This window comes from Herpailurus yagouaroundi, unplaced genomic scaffold (genome assembly GCF_014898765.1).
Source record: "Herpailurus yagouaroundi ecotype Mexico unplaced genomic scaffold, PumYag 29, whole genome shotgun sequence".
NCBI classification, from domain to species: Eukaryota; Metazoa; Chordata; class Mammalia; order Carnivora; family Felidae; genus Herpailurus; species Herpailurus yagouaroundi.
The window spans coordinates 63,563,625-63,575,520 of record NW_024412377.1 but is presented as its reverse complement, the minus strand read 5'-3'; the positions used below and the strand labels follow the sequence as shown (position 1 = coordinate 63,575,520).

Here is an 11,896-nt window from a genome sequence, read left to right as displayed (position 1 = left end):
AAAAAAAAAGAAGATGAGTAAGTTCTGGAGATCCGATGTACAATATTGTGATTAGAGGCAATAATACTATATTATATAAAGTCACTAAGAAACTAGAACTTAAGCATTCTCTCTACAAGAAAGAAATGATAATTATACGACCCGATGAAGGTGGTTAGCTAACTACTATGGTGGTAATCACACTGTAATAAATACAATAAATGTATCAAATTAACATGTGGTACCCTTTAAACTTACACAACGTTATATGTCAATTATATCTCAATTAAAAAAAAAAAAAGAAAAGACTGATGTGTGAACAAACCACCTGGAGAGCTGGTCAAAACAGAGCCTGATTCAGTAGCTCTGGGGCCCTGGGAGCCTGCATTCCTAACAGCAAAGTAGTAGCAAGCTTTTGAGTAGCAAAAGCTTTTACTCCCACACATTGAGTAGCAAAGCTTTTACTCCCAACCCAATCCCATCTAGTCCTCGCATAAGGTTGGCAGAATCGATTGGGGTAAAAGAAACTAGGGGTTTTTCCCTACAAAAGGGAGGAAGACGGGCTTTAAGCAATCTTTAGTTTTAGGTCAAGAAGTGCTGCTATGGAAAGGTAAGCAGATGGAGGTAAGGCACCCCGGGGGCAGGGACACCGCCAGGTCTGAGACATCTTCCCTGGGCTGTGAAACATGGGGCTAAATGCTTCGGGCTTTTGAAACAGAAAATGCTTTGGAAACCACTGATATACTGTGGTTTAAAAAAATTTTTTTTTCAACGTTTATTTATTTTTGGGACAGAGAGAGACAGAGCATGAACGGGGGGAGGGGCAGAGAGAGAGGGAGACACAGAATCGGAAACAGGCTCCAGGCTCTCAGCCATCAGCCCAGAGCCCGATGCGGGGCTCGAACTCCCGGACCGTGAGATCGTGACCTGGCTGAAGTCGGACGCTTAACCGACTGCGCCACCCAGGCGCCCCTATACTGTGGTTTTAAATACAGTTTTATCTTGTCATAAAGTGGACTGGAGGGATGTCTGGTGTCCTCAAGCTTAGACTTGGGTCAGGTTGGACACGGTATGGCCCCATTAAAGGTAGACTGAGTCTTGCCTGTCTCGAACCTCTGCTAGCATTTTGAGGATTGACTTAGTGATAATAATACTGCAACTTTTGGATTATTATTTTTTTTTTTTACCAAATGTGGCATTACTGAATCCACCCTGGTTGGTGTTGAGAAGCTGTGCCCTGGCTTGCTGGGCCCAGTCAGCTGGAGACGGGATGCTCTCTGATTAATGTTGCCAACTCCATGGTGAAATCTAACTCTTCATGAGAATTTAGATCTACTCTGTCACTAAGTGCTTTTCACGGTGCATCTACTTAGCAAGTATCTAGCTATCAGCCATTCATCTCTTGCTACAAGGATATCAGATGCCATTCAATATAAAAACCCATGACCACCCCCCCCCCCCAAAAAAAAGGGGGCAGGGCCAGGGGGGGAACAAAATGATGAAATCCACCGGAATCACATTCAGGGAAAGCTGTAAGAACAAATATTTGAGGAACAGCAGGTGAGAAGTGTAGATACCCAGGGCTGCTGTTACAGAATTCCAGAGCCTACTTCCCAGGGCACAACTCCAGAATATACCATGAGGACTGCCTCCTAGAGTTGTGCTCTACAGAGGTACTGAGGAGACTACCACCTCCCCCGCCCAGAGAATGGGGCATATTCTGGTAACAGGTGTGGTCCCTAAACTACCACCTAGCAAAAGCGGGTTTCCTGGAGGCACTGTGTTTACGGAGCCCCAAGAATGTACTGATTCTGACAGTGAGGGGAGCAATATTCCTTTGCATGACAGCAGGGAGACAGGGCAGACGGGGGAAAACTACCCAGCGGTCAAAATCTGCAAGGTTTTGCTGTGAACTATTATGGGATGGGACCGTGCCCCCGACACACAAATCGTCAGTAAAATCGACGCAAGTGAATTTTGTGCGCGAGGGCTGGATTCTGAGTCCAGGCTGAGCCTGGGTCAGCACATATGAAGAACGAATCGTCAGACATGCAGTTCATCAGTGACTCATTCATTCATTGACTACCTACTGCATACACACAGTGAGGCAGGAACAGGGAATAGACATGCTTGAATTTTTTTGTATGTAGTGAAATACACCTAACAATATTTAGCATCTTCACCATTCTTAAGCGCACAATGTGGTGCATTACGCACATTTATACTGTTGTGTAGCCGTCACCACCATCCATCTCTAGAACTCTTTTTACCTTCTAAAACTGAAACTCTGTAGCCATTAAACAATACCTCCCTGTTCCCCCTTCTCCAAGCCCCGGGAAACCACATTCTACTTTCTGTCTCAATGAATTTGCCTACTCTACATACCTCAGTGTACTGAATGGCTGAGTGACTGAATTGGTATGCATTAGGTACGCTTTCTACACCTATGAGGATGTGAATGTGTATATGCTAAATGTCGATGTATTCACACACGCGCGCGCGTGCATGCACACACTACCCATACCTCTGTATCTGTATCCATACCTGTATTTATATTTATCTGTAAAACACAAAGCAGGACATATTCACTTGTAAAGGGATACAGACCAAGATTTTCTTTCTGGTTCTGTATCCACGGAAGAATCCTAGTGGCAATACTGCGTTCGAAAAAACACAGGCCTGAGCTCACATAGCTACCAGGTCCATCAGAGGCCAATTTTCTAACTGCAATAGATTACCTCTTAAAAATCTCAGTGTAAGGGCACCTAGGTGGTTCAGTTGGTTAAGAGTCTCACTCTTGATTTTGGCTCAGGCCATGATCTCATGGCTCACGAGATAAAGCTCTGTGGTCAGCCTCTGCTCCACAGTGTGGAGCCTGCTTAGGATGTTCTCTCTCCCCCTCTCCCTGCCCCTCCCCTGCTCGTGTCCACGCAGGTGCATGCTCTCTCTCTTCCTCTGTCAAAAATAAATATTTAAAAAAAAAATTTTTTTTTTAACATTTATTTATTTTTGGGACAGAGAGAGACAGAGCATGAACGGGGGAGGGGCAGAGAGAGAGGGAGACACAGAATTGGAAGCAGGCTCCAGGCTCTGAGCCATCAGCCCAGAGCCCGACGTGGGGCTCGAACTCACAGACCGCGAGATCGTGACCTGAGCCGAAGTCGGATGCTCAACCGACTGAGCCACCCAGGCGCCCCAATATTTTTTAATTAAAAAAAAAAAAATCTCAGCATAAACTATGAGGAAGGAGAAAATAAGAGCCAGAGAATATAGAGCTAGAAGGCTCAAGATCTTCTAGCCCAGAGTCAACAAAAAGTATCCTACCACTCTCTTTTCTTTTACCCTGGCAGACATCACTAAATCCCAGTTGTCCAAGCCGAACATGCAGTCCCACTCCCTCTGACAATGACGAATACAAAATTGCATGTAACACAGTTCTGACCACAGTCCTGCTACAGGACTCTGGGGAAAGTTTGCTCACTCTTAAAATGAGACACATAGAAAAACCCAGTCTCTTTTTGTCTCTGACAAAAAGTTGTTGCATCTAGTGCGACCACTGGGTTGCGGCAGCCACCTTGGCACCATGAGGGAAGAGGCCTGGGGCAATACTGATAGGCTAGGATACCAGAGTGGTGGAACAGAAGGAAACCAGATGCGTGATAACACAGAGTTATCCAGCCCTGGAGATACCCTACCTGGATCATAGATCTTCCTTCATGTTTAAGCCATTTGGAGTTGGGGTTTCTGTTACCTGCTACCCAAAGCATCCTAACTGGTATATGAGATCATTCCCATTTCCTCCTCGGGATTAAAATGGGTGTAGTCAGAGCTGTAGGCCTTTCCCAACTCCTAGGCATCGTACTCTCACTCGCCCAGCTGTATAAAGACAGAGCAGACCCTTATGTACAGGGGCAGCAGGAAGGGCTCTACCAATACTAAAATGTATTCCTGGTGTCTGAAATACCACTCTTAGTGAGGCGTTGTTCTCTTTAGATATGCAAATGGCCCCGGGATGGACTAAATCCCCTAAGTGTGGAAGAACTAATCACATCTCTTTCTTCTTCCAAGAAACTTAGTGTGTTGCTACCAGAGAAGCAGATGTCAAGACTGGAACGGAGGTACAAGGGTTTTATTAAGGGAAACGCCATGGCTGAGAGAGCAGTCAGACCATAACGCAATTGAACTCTGCGTGAAAATGAGAGGGAGGGAAGGTTGGGCGGAAATGTCCTGGGCTGCTGTGCTGGTCCCCGAGGTTTGGGACTTCTGTGTCCGTAGGGCTGCCTTCGTATCCCTGCCTCTCTCAGTCAAGGGGCCCGCCCCCCCCCCCCCCCGGCCAGGCCTCCGTGCAGATGTAGCCGGGGCCATTCGTCCCTTGGGCACCCTGAAAGCGGAGGACGGTAGGGGCACTGAGCGGCCTTCACAGGCAACTGGAAAAACCGGGCTCCTAAGGTGGGGGAGAGGGAGATATGGGGGTCTAGCAGAGGGCTCAGAGTTTGCATGGTGGTCACATACCTGCTCTACCCAGGCACTCAGCCACCTTTTTCAGTGAAGCCCGCTCAGCCCCCTCAAACTTCCTGTGGGTACCTGCTTGTTGTCTCTGATGTGGGAACTCGAGGGCACGATGGGGTGTGGGACAGGGTGGCACAAGAGAAACCTGGGCTCACAACTTCCAGGAGCCACAAGCCACCGGGTATCAGCGTCCATCCGGATTTTACCAGGCTATGCAGTGAGGGGCAATTTGAGGCAATTTCTTCACAGGCCGGAAGAGCCCCAGCCGATCTCTGAATTACTCATTGCACTTGAAGGATAGCAGGGCTGCTGCGTCAGAGGTGCAGAACGCAGTGGCATAAGCGAGAGAGCAGTCGACTCGTCTGTGCGAATCAGTGCAGGTGCAAGGCCGGAGCTGGGTCCCAGCCCTCTTCTTGCTCTGCCGCCCCCCCACCCAGAACATATTGTCAGCAGAACCGTATTGATGGAATAACACCTGGGTGGCAAATGTACATGTCAGGCACTGTTCTAAATACTTTGTAGACAGTAATCCTTCAACCTATCTCCCTATGGGGTAGATAATATTATCTCAATTTTACAGAAACCAAAGCCAAAGAGGTTTCATCACCAGCTCCACAATCTGTGTTCTTGATGGCCAGGTCAGTCAGCAATATGGAAGCAGGGAGGGTGAGGAGAGGGCAGATTACCACCCAACCCCCCACGCTTTAAGGTCATGAGACAGACACCGTTTGTCAGATGGCCACCCTTGGTTGCAACAAAGGCTGAGAACCAGTCTTTAGCTGGCAGGTGCAATGTATCCAGCAAAATTCCTACTCCTCTGCCTGGAATGGTTCCCCCAAACTTTTTGCCATGATTTATTCCATCATTATCACTGTTCAGACAGTTCTCCTTCACTACGAAGGCCTATCCACCCCCGACCCTGGATGGGTTAAATGCCCACCTCTAGGCTCTCATCAGCTTCTGGGATTCCTTCTATATCAACTTTTATCATATGTTATTATAAGATCTTGCCTGGGCCCAACAGGCCTGCAGATGTGGTTTGTTTGGCCCACACGATATTTTTTCAAAACCAGGAAAAAAAAAACCTCACACGAAATTCCAAATGTATGTCTTTCCTTTAAAAATCATAAGGCATCGGGCACCTAGGTGGCTCAGACAGTTGAGCGTCCAACTTCAGCTCAGGTCATGATCTCCTGGTTCGTGAGTTCAAGCCCCACATGGGGCTCACTGCCAGAAGCAAAGAGCCCAAGGGCCCGCTTTGGATCCTCCGCCCCTCCTCTGCTTGCGACTCGTCCCCCAAATAAATAAACATGTAAAATAAATAAAAATCATAAGGCATAGCAAAACTGGGCTGTTATGCCTGCACAGTAATAATTATTGGGGCTGAGCAGCCCCCAATGCCTGTACAGAGGACACAGCTATGCTTTATACACAGACCCCACCGTTCCCTATTGTTTCACACCGTCTGCATCATTTATGTATGTTGTTTGCCTGGCCCCTGCAGGAAGTAGTGATTGCACCCCCCTGGGTTTCCTGGGGGCAAGGGCGGGGGGAGGCTTCATCTGGTTGTACCCTGCACTTGTCACACCTCACGTGCTCAAGTAGGTCTGTCGAGCATGTGAGTAGACCCACTGAAACACTCAGGATTAAATAGCATTGCGACACAGGCTTACATTCCACCCACACCCTTCCCAACCCTCACCCCAAAGAATCTATATTTAATTGTCTTTTGCAAAATCGGAGCCTGCAAGCAACTTCACACTGGAGATTTAAACATCAGAAATGCAGCAGCTTGGCCGCCCGCGTGCTCCAGCCTATTAATAGCCGGGCTGCCTCTGGTAGTGTTTCCTGGGCAGCTGCATTGTTCTCAGTGGCAGAGAAGCAAAGGCGACCTTCTAGGTCAGACCTCCCCCTCTGCCTCGCCCAGCCCTCCCTGCTGCCCTTCCTCACCTCTCTTTCTCTGCCCGGCACACCCGCGGTCTGTTCTGCAGGACCAGGACGGTTATTTATTTATTTATTTATTTAGTCAGCACTCAGCGGAGTGGTGGCGGGGTGGGACATAAGAGCCCTGGCCCATGCGAAAGGGCTCTACCAGGGCCTCCGGGGAGAATCCCGTGCTGCTTGCAGCGCCAGAGGTCACTGTCACCTTGGCCTTGAGGTGGCCTGTTTACCGAAGTGAAGTGAAGATATCAGTCAGATGTCAGGGAAATGCTAATGGCAGGCGCCTGGGCAGAGGGCCGGACACGGGATTGGCTGGGCCGGGCCATTCCTTCCTTCCCAATTCCGCGGCACAAAGGCCCCAGTGACTTAGCGACTCTGATAAGAGGGCAATAGGCAAATGTCAGGTCTCGGATTGAATGCTCTTCCTGGCCTGGTTGCCGGGCCTTCGAGGCTGCCCCTCTCCCTCTTCCACAGCCTTCCCCGCGTCTATTCAACTGGAAGAAGGGTAAGCGTTTGTTCGAAACACTGGCCCGTCCTTTCCCTATCTCTGGCAGGGAAAAAAAAAAAAAAGGCTGGTCCCTCAGGTCCCAAGGTCTAGAAGCACAATGAGAACTGGCATCATTATCCTCCAGCCGTAGATGGGAAAAACGGGGTGTTGACCATGGCTCGTCACTTAGGAGGATGGATGGGACTGGATTCTGTAGCAGAAAAAGGCAGGAAACAAGAGGAGCCCTGTTTATCGCTGTGTGATAGATAGCTCAGCTGTACAGCCTCTCCACGCTGGGCCTCATTAAGGAGTCGCTACCTGAAACTGGACCCCAGCCTCATAAGGCCCAAGATGAAACGGGCCCATTAGGCCTGTCTCCCAGGAGAGTAGCTGCTTTGCCAATTCCTTCTACTGCTTTTCCGATGTTGGCGGCTAACACTGGAGAGGAGGCTCCCGCCCCTCCCGGAGTCAGGCTCTACCTCTAATAGAGCTAGCTGGCTGTGTCTCCGCCCCGTTGTCTTCCTGCAGCCTCCCCTCTGCTCTCCCTTCAGCCGGTCCTGTTTGGGGCTGGTCCTCTTTGGGGGTCTTCTGCGAGAAGCTAGAGTTACTTTGGCTTTGTCTGTCTTTCAGAATTTTCTGCAAACTCTCCTGCTCCTCAATCACTCAACCTGCCCAGACCCTTCAGGCTTCTCCCTCCAGCCCTGCCTCGCCAGGAGCCTTGCCCAGCCACTCTCAAAAGCGAGGCAACTCTCCAATCTGATGTCATTTCAGGATAAAATGGCAAGAAAATGGCAATCTCTTACACATTTCCAGAATGAAGTTGAAATTATCACCAGCTCGCGAAGGCTCTCCTTGGCGACTATGAAAGGGCAGTGTTGAAAAGGGGGTTTCATTTTTCCTGCCACAGCGGTGCCTGTTGAAAGAACAAGTCCCCCTGGTTCCTTCCAAGCCCCAGAGCAGATCTTTGGTGTCCCCCGGCCACGCCAAGATCCTTTTGTTCCTGCAGGTCACTGACTCTGTGATCACATGGCGACCTGCCAGTGGGATTCTGCGCGGCAGGAATGTATAGAGTCCCAGAGACGGGGTGGCACCGGGAGAGTGGTGCTCACTGGCAACAGGGACCTGGGAGTTCTTTTTTACTTTTTAATGTTTATTTATTTCTGAGAGAGAGAGAGCGCGCACAAGCAGGAGAGGGGCAGAGAGAGAAAGAGGGGGAGAATCGCAAGCAGGCTCCACACGGTCAGCACAGAGCCAGACGTGGGACTGGAACTCATGAACCGTGAGATCATGACCTGAGCTGAAATCAAGAGTTGAACGCTCAACCGACTGAGCCACCCAGGCGCCCCCCGGGAGCTCTTTAAAGTCTGAAGGATGATTGAAAAGCTCTCCCGTGGTCTGGGAGGCAAGGGTGACAGATGATGTCCCTGGTCCAGTTGGAGAGCACTGCATTCTTACTTCTATTTCATGCGGAGTATAGGGCAACCAGCTGTGGTCAGCACAACACGGACTGTGGAGAAAATCATCCCCTTAAAGCTCAGGAAAAACAGCAACAGAGTGGTCTCAAATTGTTTTCCCTTCTTCAGGAAATCAAGTGACGTCTGGAAAAACTGGCCCCGTGTGTTTGGGTTTTCTAAGGATGGAGGGCTCCGCAGGACCACAGGGGCCGGGCACCGATTGGGAGTGTGAGAACTCAACACTCATCCTCAGATGCTGGCTACTTTCCATTTGTGCCTTCTGCCCACCTCCAGATCAATCTCCAGCCCTGGAAGGTTGACCTCTCTGGATTGCATCAGCCAGGCTCTCTCAACCTCTGGGTTCTGGTTGGGTTTGCTCAGTGGGGGAGCCTTTGGAAAAAAACCCAAAAAAACAAATAGGGAGTGGGGAGGAGAGAGAGGTTAGGGTATTTCTCCCCTGTTCCCACCTTCCTAAAGCACATGTCTCTAGCAGTTGTATGTCCTTTCAGACCTGGGGACGGTGACTGCTTCAGACCCGGGGATGGTGATTGTTAGTTGTATCAGTTATCTACCGCGAAATCACCCCAAACCTACTGATTTAAAACAACCCTTGTTTATTTGCAGATAATTCTACATTTCGAGATAGGCTCATCTGGACAGTTCTTCAGCTGGTCAGATGATGGCAGCTGCGCGAGCGATTCCCTAAGTCACAAAGAATTTAAGGAGTCTGAATGGTATACAATATCACACACAATCAAATGCGCATGATTTGCTCCTTTCTGTGTGGTGTAACTGATAACCACTTTGGAATTCTATGAATACGTAAGGCATTTGCATATAGCATGCGTCACGCGTATCCCTGTTTGTGCTGATTTCCGTAGACGCCTAAGCATCAGGCCCCGCGGTCCGAACGCAGCCCTCAAAATCAGTCATGGAGTATGTTATTTTGCTTTGCTCACATACCATCAGAGGTGCCCCACGTGGCCTTTTCGGCGTTCCAGTGGGGGCCTGCTCTGACTATATGCTGTGCTCAAGTCCATTCTCATTGGCTTGTTATTGCAGGACGGCTGGTGGCCATGAAAGTGGATCTTTGCACACAGGTGCGTTTCTGGGGCCTGGTTAGCGAAACATACTCCAGAGAGCACTCATAACCTCCAGCCAGCTCTCTACTGGATTGAGGCTTTCGATGTCCAGAATGAGCAAAAACCCTGGAAACATTTTCTTGAAGAAGGGTAGCCTATTTGTTTTGTGGAAGGCATCCTTTGTCACTGGAAGACAAAACTGTTTCCTGCCCCCACGTGGAGGACAGCAGCAGCTTTCTGACCTGCAGCCCTGCTTCTCGCCTCAAGGCCCTCCAACCCACTCTCCATCCAGAAAGCAGGGTGATGCTCTTAAAACACAGACCAGATCATCTGTCTCTCCTCTGCCTCCAAAACTACCACAAAATATTCAGCATCTCTCCCAACTTCCTTCCTATCATTGCGCCTACCTCTCTGGCTTCATCCCCAGTCGTGCCTTTGTCCCTCGCCAGTCTCTGGCCACACCCGCTTTCTCGCTGCTTCACAGATGTGCCAGGATCACTCCCTGCTCAGGTGCTTTGTACTTGCTGTTCCCGCTACCTAGGATGCTGTTCCCCGAGACGCATGCATGGCTGGCTCCTTCTCATTAGGGCTCACCACGAATGTCACCTCCACAGAGAAGCCCTCCAGTCTTGCTCTTTCACATGGCTTAGTTTCACTTTGATCCCAGCACTTATCACTAGCCAGTATCTTTCTTGTTATTTAGTCGTGTATTTTCCTTCCCCCCACCACCCTACCCCCCCGTGAGAAGATAAGCTCCACGAGAGCCACAGCACTGTCTGGGGTCACAGACATGACCCACCAACTCTGGGTCTGTCTCCAGGCGGCTCCCAGTCCAGAGCTCCAGCCACAGCACCAGCCTGCTTCTTGAACAAGTGCTGGCATTTTCTCAGCAGCTTTGGAAATCGGATCTCATTCCCAAACCCCGTGACTCAGCCAGCAGCAAGAGAGAAGGCTGAGTTGGGCACACAAGGGTACCCTCAGTCTTCAGAGAGATAGCAGCCCTCCAAGGAACGGAGCCACGGGGGAAGGCTGAGGATCAAGCCCGGGGGCTGACCTGCTCCCTGGCAGCTGACCCTCTCCCGGACCGTGCCAACCCTCAGCATTTCACAAAGTGGGCAATCTCCCAGCCTTTTGAATGCCGGTGTCGCCTAGCTACGGAATTACCACGCAGATAGGGCTCGGGGGATGAAATTAGATTTCCCTTTGCAGAACAAAGACAAACACACTCCTCTAGCCCATCCTGGGAGAGCTGCATCAGGAGGGCCTGCTTCCGGGCCAGGCATTCAAAACCCATGGGCTGTGTTGCTTGCTTCAGCAGTTCCTGGCAAAGGGCAACAGAGTTCTCCAGCTTTGAAATCTAATTGCCTGCCATGGCTGCGAATCCCATCGCCAAAGGAAAAAAAAAATTTTTTTTAGATGGGCCACGGGGCCCCCCCGGCGCGGGGGCACTGGTCTCACAGAACCAGCCGAGATGAGCCCATTTAAGCTTTGGCATTATACCTTTTGGGAAGGCCAATTTTTAAAACATTAGTCTGAGAAGCTCCTGTTTAAAAGAGAAAGATCCATAAATGCAGCTTCTGTCAGTAATGAGAAAATGGAAATCACAAGCAAGACCAGAGAACTCATTCCACCAGAATCTTAATGATCTCCAGAATAACTGTGCTGGTCTCTCAAATCAAGGAGTGGACAATGACAGCTCCGGATTTTCATATGAGGGTCAGATGGGTTCATGTTTTTTTAATTGGGCTCATTTCTACACCATGTGCTTGTCATGATGCCTTAATCTCTTCCCTGTCCCCCAGCAAAACTGCTTTCTCTCTCCTTGTCTCCCTCGAACAAATGCAGCTTCTCAAAGAGGGAAATGAGCTTCCCTCTCTCGCAGACAGATTTCTTATCATATGACTGCTCTGCTGTGGGTGAACCTGCGTTTCTCTTGCATAAGAGAGCAATTTCCTGAAGGAAAAAAAAGGGGAAAAAATCAAACTGCCTGCTGCTGCTTGTTTTCCACGTACATGTCTTTAGCCTCGGCTCCCAAAGATAATGGGAAAGAAATGGCTTGATTTCGGGAGGATGAGTACCAGTCTTTCAGACGGCAGGGGGATGTCTTCTGGCACTGGTTTTATTTGGTGGGACTCAGAAGAAGAAACAAACCTGTAGACCATTTTAAGGGTTCTTCACGCAATGGGATACCTTCTGGTAAAAATCTCATAGCGGGTTAAAGTTTAACAACGATTAACAAATTAGAAGAGTCACCATATGGCTGAATATAAATTACAGCCTTCATTTAGGATGCCTAAACCAAGGGATGAGATCCTGCAAGTAATAAAAATAATAACGAGCCTTGGGATTAAAAAAGAAAGGAAAGTATAATTTCTCAAGCGTGCTCAGAGGTGTGAAAGGTGACAGCAGCCATCAGTTAAATAAAGGAGTGCCAGCTCTTTTTT

The 11,896-nt window shown here is 49.3% G+C and overlaps 1 long non-coding RNA gene across 4 annotated transcripts in view; it reads right to left on the bottom strand.

Annotated features, from left to right (window-relative positions):
* Positions 1-4,090: 4,090 nt before the first annotated feature.
* The window catches only part of LOC121011168 (uncharacterized), a 192,966-nt gene continuing 185,160 nt past the window's right edge, over positions 4,091-11,896 (bottom strand). For 3 of the 4 annotated variants that reach the window (XR_005781524.1, XR_005781523.1, XR_005781520.1), the window contains 2 exons: positions 7,720-7,829; positions 4,091-7,127 (listed from right to left, as the gene is read on the bottom strand). This is a non-coding gene — a long non-coding RNA (uncharacterized LOC121011168). The remainder of the gene's footprint in view (positions 7,128-7,719; positions 7,830-11,896) is intronic. The other variant, XR_005781522.1, reaches the window with a different exon arrangement.